Raw genomic sequence first — 14,323 nt, 5'->3', positions numbered from 1 at the left:
CACCAACATAAGGGACTGATTCCCGATTTCCTTGTCTCTATCCAGCTCTTCAGGCCCCAAAGTATCCTTTTTAATATGCGTTGTGTGTCCTTCCCAAAATGCTACCTGCGTTACATGCTCGAAGGTAACAACTCCCTGTTGCCTGCCGCAGACCGTCGGCATCACCCTTGGAAATCTGGCATTGTGGGCACTGCCTCTGCACGCGTGATCTTTTACGGACACGTTAGTACTTCAGGCAGATTTCAGAATAAGGAACCTCCATGAAATCATGGAAAGTGGGGGAAAACTTCTCCCTCCGCCCCCCCTACTGTAAGTTTGGTGCTAACTGCAGAACGAGCACAGATCACCCCCATTCATCCGCACAAACGACTTGACGCTGGGCGGACATCCCTTTCCCTACCGCATCAGCCTGTCTCTGCCCGTTATCATCTGTACAGCGAAAGGCACAACTACCGTACAGCACTTCTGCATGTATCATTCCTTTCTGGGAACGTAATTTGGATAAAATACAGAGCAGTAGGATGGCCCTCGTCAATATTCGTATTGACAGCTTGCTGTCGTGGGGAAAGCCTCCAGGGACAACCTCCACGGCAAGGAGCACAGTCACAGCAGATGCACTCGCAGCTGCAGCAGCCCACTGGAACAGTCAGCACAGTGGCGTTTGGCAAAGCGGAGGAAATTTAGGGGACTAGAGTGGCTTTTTCTTCTGTTTATATTTGCCTTTTCCTTGTCTAATAAGGCAGGAAAACAGATGCCACCTCCTAACAAAAACAAGCTAAGCTGTTGACGTAGTCCAAGTAGTAAGAAATTCATTTTTAATTATCACATTCTCTCCTTGAACCTAATACATATAGCTTTAACTTTAGAGAGATCACAAAGCAGCAAAGTTTCTGCTGGGTAATTATTTCTTATATTTAAATCAAAACAGAAATTCCCTCTTGTAAATCTCAGGTATCCAAATTAGACTTACAGTCCTGAATAATGACCATCCAGCAATAAAAAATAAAAATACTATACAAATAATGAATTAGCTCTGTCATCCACTAAACCAATGCAGCAAAATAGTCTCTTTGGCTCCTTTATGAACATAATCTCCATTCTTGCTTCAAATTAACAGCTTTCAGAGAGTATTCAGAAGGTCATCAGGAAAGCTGTTTCAGATCTGTAAGTGCAAGCAAGTTCTTTAAAAAAAAGAAGAAGAAAACAGGTGGGAGGAGAGTGAGGAAGGTCAAATTAGAGCATAACTTGCCCCAGAGCCCTATTAATGAGGGTGGCTTGCTTGCACGCTTCTGGAGGCTGTGGTTTTGATAACAAGACATTGGGAAAGAGATGTCAAGTGTTTAGGGCATTGCTTTTCAGTGCAAGAATCACAGCTCTGCAGTCTTGACTTCTCAATTTCTAAAATGTTACTCCGTATGCAAAGCTGGAATACGATCATATCACATGATGAAGCACAATAGGAGAGGAAAGCGTTTGGGGGAAAGGAGGAGTGCTTGCTTATGTCTGTCTGTCAACACTAAAACTGAAACATGTTTGTGAAATATTTTAATTGGTCCAAAATCTCCCTACTGCAGAAAAAGTTTGGATAAATTATTTCACCCCAATGCAGAGCACTCTGGCCAGATGTACGTGTTTTGAGAAGATTTCTGTTTAAAAAAAGGGGGGGGGAAAGAAATCCCATATGTTGACAATTTCACAATCAGTTATATAAACTCATTAAGTAACCATTTTTTAAATTCATCTTTGTATAGCCTTTATGCAGCAAGAGGGCCCTGGGTATATTACTTGTTTTCCCACATTCCTGAAATGTAAATGAACTGTCACAGTGATTTCTGATGCAGGCACCTGGGAGTAATACAACCAGTGAATTTGGTCCCCTGTGTTCTTTAAAAAAAAAAAAAGGCAACTTGGATATTCTCCAGTTATTTGCCTACTCAGCTCTTAACCTTCATCATTTCCTGCTTTGGTGAATGTATTTACTTGGCTCGAATAAAATCCGCTATTGATCTGAAACTAGTGAGAATATTACTTTTCATCACTTATCACCCAGGTAAGGTCACTGGAAAATACCAGTCACAGTTTCCCCCAATGAATTCAAGCAGTGCTGAATATCTCCAGCCACAAAAGTTAGTTTTACATAGAAGCAAAAATATGGAAACACTACATATCATCACGAGCTATAAAACAAGCAATGTTTGGTCAATCATGGGATGTAAACCCATCTCAGGGCTCCAGATCAGTGTTGCATTACATAAATGCTTCCTTATAGAATCATTTAAAGATAGGCTTCAATCCCAAAGTCCTACTCAGGCTATTACTTTCTCATGAGTGACTTCATAAATGGCGATTACCACTAACCCACTGCAGTAAATAGGGAGAAATAACCCGTTTTTATTTTCCCATAGCAGAACTGCGGGAAAATACATCTATGTTTTATGCTTACTTAAGCAGTAATGATCCTTTCTGAGATCTCTTACTACCATGACTCTGCCCCTCAGGCAGGCTTGATTCATTGCTGGGGAAGAGTAACTCAAACGGCAGAGCTGGAATTCAACGGGAAATAATTTAGAGCAATAAGTGACTTTACTTGAACGTGAATGACATCAATCTTTCTTTTTCTTTTACCTTTCAGGATCTGGCTTCAGGTATCTATTTTTAAATATGGCATATCCATTCTGATTTTATACAACACAAAGTAACGTGTAAGAAAGAGGAAAGAAGAGGAAAAAAAATTCTCAATAAAGGCCATCTGTCTGACAACAGAACAGACTCGCAGAGAAGTACAGAGTCTGACCAGTCTTAGCAAATAATGAAAATTTCTAACAAAGATTCTCCTGTCATGAAAGGATATTTTTAATACTGGTAACTTCTTCATGCTCAAACTCACTCTACAGTGAGCTGTAACAAAAAACAAAATTCAACCTGAAACAAGTACTCTGAAAACAGGTCAACCACCATAAAAATCAAACTAAAAGAAAAATTCCTTCCTAGTAAAGTTTACTAAGTAAAGTTCTTAGTAAAACTAAGGAAGGAAGGAAGGAAAAAGAAGAGCTTGTGCAGAAGCGTGGATTATCTTCTGTAAGAATCTGGGCCACACTGCACTCTGCTCACTGCAAGAGGAGCCGGATGGACGACGCACGCTTTCTAAAGCACCTGCCGGGGCCAGGCACCTTCCGTCCAGGTGTTGGGGCATTTAACTTGGCCCCTGAGAACTGGGTTTGTTGGTGCTCTTTGTAAGCAAGAAGGCCTACGCTCAACCTGCTCCTAACAGCACAGAGGAAACTCAGCAGGGTCATTTTCCTCTGTAATCTGCACCACAAATAAATTAATATGTCATATTTGTGGGACAGAAAGTCTGTGTTTTAGCAGCTTAAGATAATTGGAAGCTTCTTGCCAGGTCTTGTAGCCACAGACACTCCAGCACTTCAAAAACACCAGCTTACCCTAATCATTTTGACATTTCCAGTCACTGAAGTGCATTGTACTTTGGTAATGTGAAATCCGCTTATACAGAAAGCAGAAGGAAAACACACTTCTGCATCTTAGCAACTGGCAAAAACGGCCTCGGAGATAAAGTTATGAAAACAGGTAACTACAAAAAATTCTGCTTCTTCCCTTCTCATGCATTCACACGCATGCGGTCCGAGTCTGAAACAAAAGCTCAGCCTTTATTAAAAATCAATATAAGAATCAGCGTGGCTTCCCTTGCGGTAAAAGGAAACCTCGTGCCAGGTATTCTGTCAGTTCTGCTGGTCCCAGAATCACACGGAAGAAAAGCACACCAGCCAGCATACACACACAGGAAAAACACTCCTGAAAGATGCTAATTCTTCGAGGTCTCAAAGGACACGCAATTCGGACCGTGGATTCACTTTTTGTACTGTTATAACTCAGATAAAGGTAGCATGTAATTATTTTTACTGCTGTTTTTGACCACAGATAGATTTGCCAATCTAAAAGAGAAACTCTGCCTCCCGGCTGAAGAGCTATGCTGCTGCAGTATCCGTGCGGGTTCTCCTCTCCGGTGATTACAGCACACAGCAAAACATGCAACAAGGCAAGGCAGCATAAATCACATTTCAACTAATTACGAGACTACAAGCAAATAATTAAGTGGCATGTCAGCCACTTGAAAAAGTCACCCTGAATGCCAAAGGTATAAATTAGCAATTGAAATGTTTACATTTTTTTTAAATGCACTTTGCCCAAAACGGTAAACAGAAAGAACTGCTGGAAATTCCTGCCAGTACTTAGCCCCCAGAAGAAAAGATAGCGGAAAATGAAGGTACTCAGGACTCAGCACAAGATTTTCAGTGCATTACAGACACAGGAAAAATGAAAATCCTGCTCCAAATGCAAGCGTAGAGGCCTCACGACAGGCAGGAGAGCTCTGATTATCGTCAGCATCCTGATGGACAGTCTGCAACAGTGCTCGGCCACTCAGCATTTAAATTCTGTCCCTGTAACACAGGGACACGATCCTCTGCGATGCAACTCCAGAAAGCTCCTTTGTCTTGAACGAAGCCACTTCGCTCCACAGCAGCTGTGAACTGATGTTTAAGCATTTATTTTCCTATATTAAAGAAGGAACATTTTTCAAAAAGGTTTTTCAACTAATTCTGTTATCTCTCTGTATATTTAAAAGGAACATTAATTATACTTTAAATAGTTTCCAACAAATCCTCCATACCCTCCCAGATTCTGGTATTATCTAGTAAATTAATCCTCGACCACTTATCTGGCTTAAGGTTAATTGATATATGACTCAATCTCATTTCTTCCCGCAGAAATAAAGCAAGCGTGTGCACACACGTTCTTTACTGAGAGGTAGCTCGCTCCTACTCACACATTGCTGCAGCCAGTTACCCTCCTTCATTCGCAAGTCCTCTTCCCTCAAATCCTCTGTTATCAATCTCCATAGATTCAAGAATCACCTGATTTCGCCTAGAAATTCCTGCATGCTTCAGCTCACGGAAAATGACTCAAGAAATGTTTGAGGCGTGGGGGAAGGCCGGGCAGAAATGCACCCGCAGAGGCCAATGGCCATTTGTAGAGTTTGCCACAAAACCCAGCATCACGCACGTACCCGAGACGTGCGTGCCAAGACCTTGCCGTCGTGTTGCACACCGAAGACAGATAGTGCTGACGGACCTGTGACTACAAACGCAGCCCACAGGACACGCTTAAAAACGTAGTGATAAACTATGATAGAGAAGACGTTTTGAAGCCTGGCCAAGAAAAGAGGAATCTTCTGGCCAAACCATTAAGGAAAACAGTGACCTTACAGATAAACTGGTCAAAACTAATTAGATTTGCATTTAATTTCTCCAACAGCAATCTGTACTTTGGGAATCAGAAGCAGATAAATTAAAGAGCTTCTTTTCTTTTTGTCAGCTGTAAGATTAACCACGAGGAGTGACCCTGAAAACGGCACCTGGAAGATCTCCTCCCCTCAGTAACTCAGTCCCCCTTCCACAACTTTTCAGGTACCGAGCTTTGTAGGGTGTTAAGTATTATGTTACCTAGCGAGAGGGGGATCAGCTGATGTACACCTTTGTATTTTAAGCGTTTATGCAAAGTCAGCGAGCACCTAAGAGGGAAAAAAAAAAGCCTCCCAGCAAAGGCTAGGGCCTGCTTGTGCTAGGAGCCGGGCATGTTGATTCTCGTAGACAGTCGCTCATGCGGAGACCTAACCACCAAAGCCAAGGAACCGTTTGCATCACCTTCAAAAATGAGGGGGAGAGGGAAGGAGGAGAACACAGAGCAGGGGTCAGACTCTCAAGCAATTAAACATAAATTCATACAGCTGATGGGAAGATGGAGATTTTTTCCTTGAAATTGATTCAAGCGTAAAACTAATGGTGGTTAGTTAGTCTCCTTGCAGATCAAAAATTCCTTTTGATGATTCCAAGTGTCAAAAGATTTTGAGAATAGTTAAGAAAATGAAGCCAGAGGCTTAGACAGTACTTCAACTGTAACACTACCTATCTTCTCAAATCAGTAAGACCAGCCTTTCTCAAAAAAGTCTTTCACAACGAGACAATTGAGAAGAAAAATTTTAGTGCCTAGCCAAATGCCATAAGCAACACTTCCTTCGGGAATTCTGGGATATAGAAAGAAACGCAAGTCACAAGAAAGTTTTTTTTTTTCCTTAGAAAGCAAGCACTATAAACATCACATTAGCCTCCTAAGCTCTGAGCTCCATTTAGCAGACCAAAAATGAATGGCTGGAGACATGGAGTTACTGAATATAACTAGAATTTCCACTACTGAATACACACTTGCATCAAGCTCTGCAAGTGCCTTGCCAAACTTTTGAAGATGTTTTTTTAAGCCTATTTACCTAAGTTAGTCGGTAGAAAGAAGAGAGTCAGCATTTAACAGAAGGGCGCCAGACAGAGTAGTAGTGATTTACAGGTTAATTGAAACTGTGCTTTTACTAATTATGCTAAAGAGGACGCTGCTATGCATTCGCTGCCTCTTGTCAAAAACAGCACTATTTTTATGGTGTGAGGTTTGCTTACCAATAGTTATTTGCAGTGCTGTGAATTTAATCAAAGCAAAACATCAGCAAAGAAAAATAAAACATTTGCATAGGGCGTCTCTCCTAGACTGATAGCTAAGCAGCAGAAAGGATTGCTTTCTTAAAAAGGCAGTGGGCTACGCAAGGATTTACATCTCCGCTTTCTCCTTTGGGCCCAATTTCGATTCCGTTCCTGATTAATATAAATCAGATGTAGTTTAATCGTATTCATATACCTTATTTGTAGCTGATTTTATCACAGAATTTATTCTTACGGAACACGGGTATGAAATTGTGCCGCTTGCAGCCCGGTGGATCTCCGGGCTGGCCCAGGAGCTCCCTTTCCACAAGGGGTTCGGAGGACGGGGCTCCTGCACACTGCAGATCACCACGAATCTCAGTTCCTTGCTCCAACTACCGATCTCCAAACGGAGAATAGCGACATATTTAAAATATAACGCATCCACTACCACGCCTCTATCCAAGGGCTGCTTCAGAGCGATGCCTGTATTAGTCGCTGTTGCCCTTAGCACGCACACAGTCACACCAAGGGTTCAGCAACGCTGAGCTACAAAGCTGACACACGATGAGGTGGCTCGAAGCATAAAATATCAGAAGAAAAACGTACAGCACCCTGCGTATAATTAAAGAATAATGCCTCAAGGCATTCTGTCCATACCTCCAGCAGCACACAAATTCCACTCCCCTCCACCATCTCATTCTACATCTAATCGTGACATTAACCTCTACCACTGCAATTTAATGAGCTGTAGTGAACTACTTAATACCTGCTTCAAAAAACAGTGGGATTAAATGCAATCGCTCCAACTAGAAATGTAATTAAAGTGAATTTATATTAATCCAGGAGAGCTAGAGGAAAGGACAATGATTTATGAGCAATATTGCTGGCATTTTCAAGAGGCATAAAAATCATTAAAAATGAATATCTAAAAACTATTAGTTAGGAAAGCAGTGATAATTGGATAAGCAATCTAGTGTGTCATTAGGGCATTTGATTCCTACAGGAAAAAAAAATCAGATACGCTTTCAGAAAAATGGAAAACACATTCATAACCTTAAATTTCTGTAATAAAAAAGAAGAAACTGTTACTAGTAAAACATACAAACTTACTGCCATATTCAAAGTGATTATAAGACCCATAACAAGCTGCAATTATTGGTCCCACTGGGAGAATCTTATTTTTGCTAAATTCACTTTTTGTAACAATGATGGGTTAATTGAGAGTTTATTGCAAGTTTGGCACAAATTTTAAAAACAGCATGGTGACTAAGGACAGCTTATTTTTTTCTTCAGAAATTTATTGGTTTTTTTTCCTTTTTAAAAATCAATACATGTCAGTTCTCCTGGATATGAATTTATCAATACCAAGGACAAAACTTCCTGGGAATACGGGATCAGGGTAACTTAACAGACCAACTGATCTATGATGAAGACTTTCCCCAACCTACATGAACAAGGGTTCAGAGCCTTCCTCCGATCAGCAGAGATCTCATGTTCCCAGCATGAACACTTCCTCCCTCGCCAACCCTTCAGTTCGCAGGGATCCCAAATTCTAAATCACTCACAGCCCCTACTACAGAGTCCTGTAAGATGATTAATCCATTAAACTACCTTCTGGTGACATAATGAAGGTAATTTCCAATTGCCATGAATTCTTTTAAGCTTTTTTTTTAATTATTAATAAAAACAAAGGTTTGAAGATATTTTTTTCCTTTAAACAGACATTAGACATTGACATGTGTGCAGAGGGATTGCAGCATCTCAGGCAAGGAGAGGCTGAGTGAGCTGGGACTGGTTAATCTGCAGAAGACCTTATCAATGTCTAGAAATATCTGAAGCAGGAGGGAATGGAGCTAGACTCTCCTCTGTGCTGCCCAAAGACAGTGCAAAAGACATTGGGCACAAATCAAAATATAAGAAACTATTTAAATGTAAGAGCAAGCCTCTTTACTGTGAAGGTGGTCACACGCTTCACACGCTGGAAGAGGCTCCCTTGCCCAATAGATGTCATGATGTCTCCATCCTTGGAGGTGTTTAAACTTGGGTGCACATGGCCCTGGGCAACCTGCTCTAACTGACCCTGCTTTGAGCAGAGGGGTTGGTCTAGATGATCTCAGAGGTCCCTCCCAACCTCAATCATTGTGTGACCAAGATCATATATAGAAACTCAGCTTAAACACCTTTTTGAAGTACCTTAGGATCACAGGTAAAATATAGAACAAACCATCCACCTTGCCAAATACATACCTTTCAGCATTGTGCCTATCTTGATAGCTCATATAGAGTTGAAACATCTTTGACTTTGCCTTTAAATGGAAGAGCACATTCACAAAGCAATCAATATGTCCTGTAGATATATTTATCGGTCCCTATTCTCTGTAATTAAACTCAGCAAGAGTAATAACAGTATCTTTAGCATTCATCCTTTAAAGTTGTCCTCTAGTTCCTTTAATCTGACTGAACAGCTGGAGGCCTGCACTATCACCTTGCAGACTTTCTCCTTAGCTACTAAGCCACAAACGAAATCAGCAATAAATGAAACATAATTATTTAATAATTGCTGTAATTCCACTTATTTCTCTAAAAAACATACATATATCCCATTACAAAAGTTTTAGACTAGTAAGTCAAGCAAGTTAATATGAGGCTGGTCTCTAGGAAGCCAATGCAAAGTCTTCCACTGCCTCCAGTAGTTTGTGAAACAGGTGTGTAAATAACCAATATTTGCTTCCTGTGGAGTATAAGAATCTATGATCTTATGACGGTGGAGAACCGTGCTCCTCCTCTGTGAGCAGAAGAGGGAGCATTCACGGTGCTCTGCCCCACGTGGAATGAAACGCTCATGGACACCTTCAACTGCGGTACTTGCCAGTATGTATTACACTGGGCCACCAAAACACATTCCTTCTTTTGTCTTTGGTATTTGCTAAATTATAATTCGAAGAAACTGCTTACAAATACTGGCGAGTCCCTTGTTAACCATATTTTTAGGTTTCATGTCCAGCATCTCCCTGCCTGTAGTAACTACTACAGGTTACATAATTCTGTTACTTCCCATTGAGGCAAAACATTTGCTGAAAAAACGCCCAACCAAGACAATTAAAAATAGTGCATAAAGGGTATCGTTGGGACTCTGGAATGCTGTTGACAAAATTAAGACATTGCTTACAATTACACTCCTAGTAATTTATGCAGCCAGTAGATTATGCCAGCACAGGCGATGCCAGCTTTGCTAATGAAACCGAAATCAATTTGACAGCAGAATGATGGTGGATTTTGAAAACAAGTACCAACAGTTTGCAGGTGGTTTAGGCAGCTATAAAATCTGATTTATAGGGGCTTTTTAATCCTTATTTTAATTCACCTTGTGGGAATGCACCGTAATATAACATCCTGCCATGTTACAAATGCCAAGCTGTTCCAGTGCAACTCGCACACAGTGCAATTTTATATATTTGATAGAAATTTTAACTCTACTCTCCCTCCCTACTCTCAGCCCCCGGTCTCAGGTATGGGCTTCATTTCCTGTCATACATATTTACATTTTCATGCATTAGATAGAATGAAAAAACAGAGGCACAAGTAAACTTTAGCTGAAATTTAGTTAAGAGCCTGTAATTTATGCAGCTAGCATTGTATATGGAGCCATATAGCTGCTATCAATCTCACTGTAACACCACTTTAGCTCCAAAGTAATAAGCAATTCAGTGTTCCTTAGTGTCCTGTCTACCTAAAACTGGATTGCTCAAAGGGGACCTGTGAAGCAGTCTTTTAAACCTGGCTATGCATTATTACTGTAAAACATGCAAGAAAGGATCGTAACACAAAAAACGGAGTACAGAAAAGAGGATGGATTTTAATGAGACAACCATTTCCCCGTAATTACACAAAACATCTTACTTTATGAATAGAAATCTAGTATCTATGCTCCTCCTACACTGAGCAGCCAGTATACTATAAGAAGACTCCAGGCTCTCTGAAACATTCGCGTTCCTACATCTACTGCAATCAATTCAGAGGAGATACAAGTGCTGCTGTTCTCCTCTGCAAACACCTTCACAATTAAGTGAGATTTAAGAATTAGATTTTAGTCTGTTCTGTAACTACTGATCTCCGTTAGGAACTAAGGTATTCAGAAAAGGACCAGATATTACACAGGATCAAGAATATGTGAAGCAAATGAGATGGAAGAAAAGGACTTGTACACATTTTGACATGCTCACGGTCTCCTCTTCTGAGCCTTATATATGAACAAACAAAACCCCAAAATCCTAGGACCCAAAGTATTTCTGGGACCTTTAGAACTGATGGTTGAAACCAATAATTTCCCTCCTTTCAAAGGGAAATAACTGCAGTCCTTTAAATCAGAGAACTCTGCTGCTGATGAGGCTATTTGAAGCACTGATTCTGTCTCCAAGATCAGCAAAACCACAAGTCAGACGAGATGGCAAAAAGCTATTAGTATTATTTGACATATGCAGATTGTAACAATAGGATTGTATTGAATGGAAGTTGAGAAGACCTGAGTTCAGTTAATTCAGAAATAGAAAAATAATAATCACATAGCACTTCTGCAAGGTGAAATATTACAAAACATATCCAGAGAAGTACCTGAACGGTAACAAGGGGGAGAAATTATTTTCCTTGTCCCCTTCTCGATAAAACATGCTCTGTGGGGCTCCACATTTCCCCAGAGCTTAAAATGAGATATCAACAGCAGAACAGGATGGCTGATGCCTCTAAACAGAGAACCGCCGCATCGTCTGTGATCCTAAAATAAGCATAAGAAATCCTCTCTGTCCTGCTAGCAGCTGGACAAGTCCTTCCCATTCATAGACTTTTTAATGCTGTAAGACCAATGTGAAGTGGACTTCAAACAAATTAGGCATGTTTTAAGACTGATTCTATTTTAAGAGGCATTTTCTACAGATTTTATCCACGTGTGTGTGAGTTACAGGACACAAAACAGGCCTTGGTCTTACTTCCCTTCCCCGTGGCACTGATTAAATACCATTTCGTAAAACAAGCAGTGCCTACCGAAACACAAAACATCTGCAGCACTTGGGTTTTCCCTAGAGGTCTCCTACCTCGCTGCTAATTCAGCCAAATCCTGATTAGTTTCTGCAATTTGATAAGTGCCTTTTAATGGGGTACAGCTGCATAAGCCCTTGGATTTTAGTGCTTTGTACATGTCATCATAGTTTATTATCCATTAAATAACTATTCTCCCCTGCTTCCCTATTTTGGGTGTGCACGTGTGTGTGTGAGTTTTTCAATTTATTCCACGTTTACCTGCTAGAGTGCACTGGGCACACTGCTACTTTTGCAGTGTTATACCACACAGTACATCGCCAGCACCTGCTAGCAAACACACAGCATTTTTTCCAGCTCCCAAAGGAGCTCTTGGTGCAACTTCCATGATGATATCCTAACAGCAAACTAAACAGATGAGAGTCTCAGATGCTACGAGTGGCCACTGTATAGTTTATTACTAGTAGGCAAAATAAATGATGGGACAAAACAATGAAGAAAATACGTTTAACTGTGTTCAAACGCTTCTTAGCAAAAAGTTATTTCATCTTGGTCAGATGGGCTGCTTAAAAGGATAGTCCACAGGCTCTTTAGATGTACTTACCGCAGCCATATATTTACAGGAACCCTACAAGGATTGTACAATTAAGCCTGGGCAAACACACTCCTACCCGTAAAGTTTATTTCTGTGCTGTAAATAGATGGAACTGTTGTCACGGAGAGGAGCGACCGGCTGCAGAACCCATACGGATAGTTTGCCATCACGGGGCAGAGCTGAATGCTATTTTTCATAACGAATAACAAATTCCCTATAAGTAACCACGTTCATTAGCACTAATTAGATGCATCTCTAAACAGGATAGCCAGAACCTCACCTCATTCTGTAGAAGCTGAAATACAACCGCTAGTTTTCTACCGTTTCATATTGCTCATACTAGCAACAGCATATGGAAAAGGAAGTTGGAGAGGGACAGAAAAAGGGCATCTGCTAGTATACTCCAGTCAAGTATGAAAAAACGACAGGCCACTTCAATTACAACTAATTAAACTTCAGGTAATTACTTTGACATCTAGATCCGCTTCCATCCACCACAGCATTTCGCAGCCGAGAGGCCCCAGGGCTTCAGTCACGTTGCCGTTCTGCTTACTGTCCACTGCGATTTCAGCGCGTGAACTCCCCCACCGTCGAGGATGTGGTGACACGAAAAGCTTGCATTTCTCCAGAAAAACAGCAGGGATTAATTTGAAACCTGAGTCTGACAACTCTTTGGAGAGTCTTCCGTTCATTGAGAGAAGCTGCAGCTAGAAACTCCGTACTGCCGCAGTGGTAACAAGCTGTGCAGCATCCTCACTCCTATGCTCTCCGGTGAGCAGAGGTGACATGGGCTAGAGACAGGTCATACACTTCCATTACAGCCAGTGACAAGCAATTTTATTTTAGAAAACAAAGTTCTCAAGAATTCAGTGTACAAGGTTATCAGAGGCCCTGAAAACGCGTTGTTTCCAGTTCCTTGTCAAGGTAAGAACACCCACCCGTGGAACAGAGCGCTTTCAATACAGAACAAAACAAAAGTCACACCTCATGCATGCTTTTCTGCCAACTAGTACAGCTTTTTATACTGTTTGTGGTTTTACAGTAAAGACTTTTTCCCTCCTTTTTCACATCTGCCTCTACAAGCTCTCGTCTCTTCTGACAGTACGACATGATAAAGAAAACCGAGGACAAGATCTCTGCGAGTTTTATGCATCAAATTCCATCAAAAAAACAACTCACTCGGGGGCCTGACTGGATGAAAAAAAACAGACAACTACTTTATGTTTCTGAAAATGTCAGTGTCACAAAATTCGTGCTCTAAAACTCTATCTGATCCTGAATCTTAGCCAACCAAACAATAATTTTTGTGCAACATTTATATCAAAAAGTCAAACCACAGTTCAACAGCCTTCAACACGTACATGATCTCTATGCAGCAGTGCACTTAGCCTATGAAAATGGTTTTATAAACCTTAATGTGAACAAACTAGGTCAACAGGTGATTAGATTTTTAAATTACATCTGCTAAAAAAAGAGAGCCTATACAGCGTAATTCCCGTCTCTGGGTTTAAGAGCACGCCATGAGGAAGAAAGTAATTTCTGTTTAGTAAAAGTGAAGAAAGCATTCCTACGTGAAGGCAGGAAAATCAGAAATAATAATGAAATACAAAGAAAAAAAAATGCAATTGATCCCACTGTTTCACTGAAATTCTCTGAAATTCCAGTATCATCAAATAGCTAACAGCTGCATCACTGCCACGTGACATTTATTCTCTAGACAGAAGGGAGCGAAGCTGTGCCACAAAACAACAGACTCACTTTTAAAATGGGACCAGACCTCATTCACTGTATTTTATCAGAGCATTGCCTTCATAGCGCAATCCTTTGTCATCTTTAAAATGAAAATGAAGCTGCAACGGCATCCACTTGGATTTGTTAATCCAAAGGAACAATCATAAGTGTTTTTCTTTTCTCTTTTTTTTAAGGGAAGTTTAATTGCTATGGTTTCTTTCATTTTTTCCTTTTCTTTTCGGTTGGAGAACTCCATAGTTCAAAGTAAGGTTTAAAAAAACCAGACTGATGTACAGAACGGTATCCTTTATTGGAACGAACTGAGACAAGAAGGGACTAAGATTTGATTTTTTTTTTGAATGCCAAAGAAGGAACAACGTTCCTGCAATTTCAGAACTGCATCTAGAGTCAAGGGGCCGAG

The sequence above is a fragment of the Rhea pennata genome, chromosome 28 (assembly GCF_028389875.1).
Source record: "Rhea pennata isolate bPtePen1 chromosome 28, bPtePen1.pri, whole genome shotgun sequence".
NCBI classification, from domain to species: Eukaryota; Metazoa; Chordata; class Aves; order Rheiformes; family Rheidae; genus Rhea; species Rhea pennata.
The sequence above is the reverse complement of the archived record's forward strand: the minus strand, read 5'-3'. Positions refer to the sequence as shown.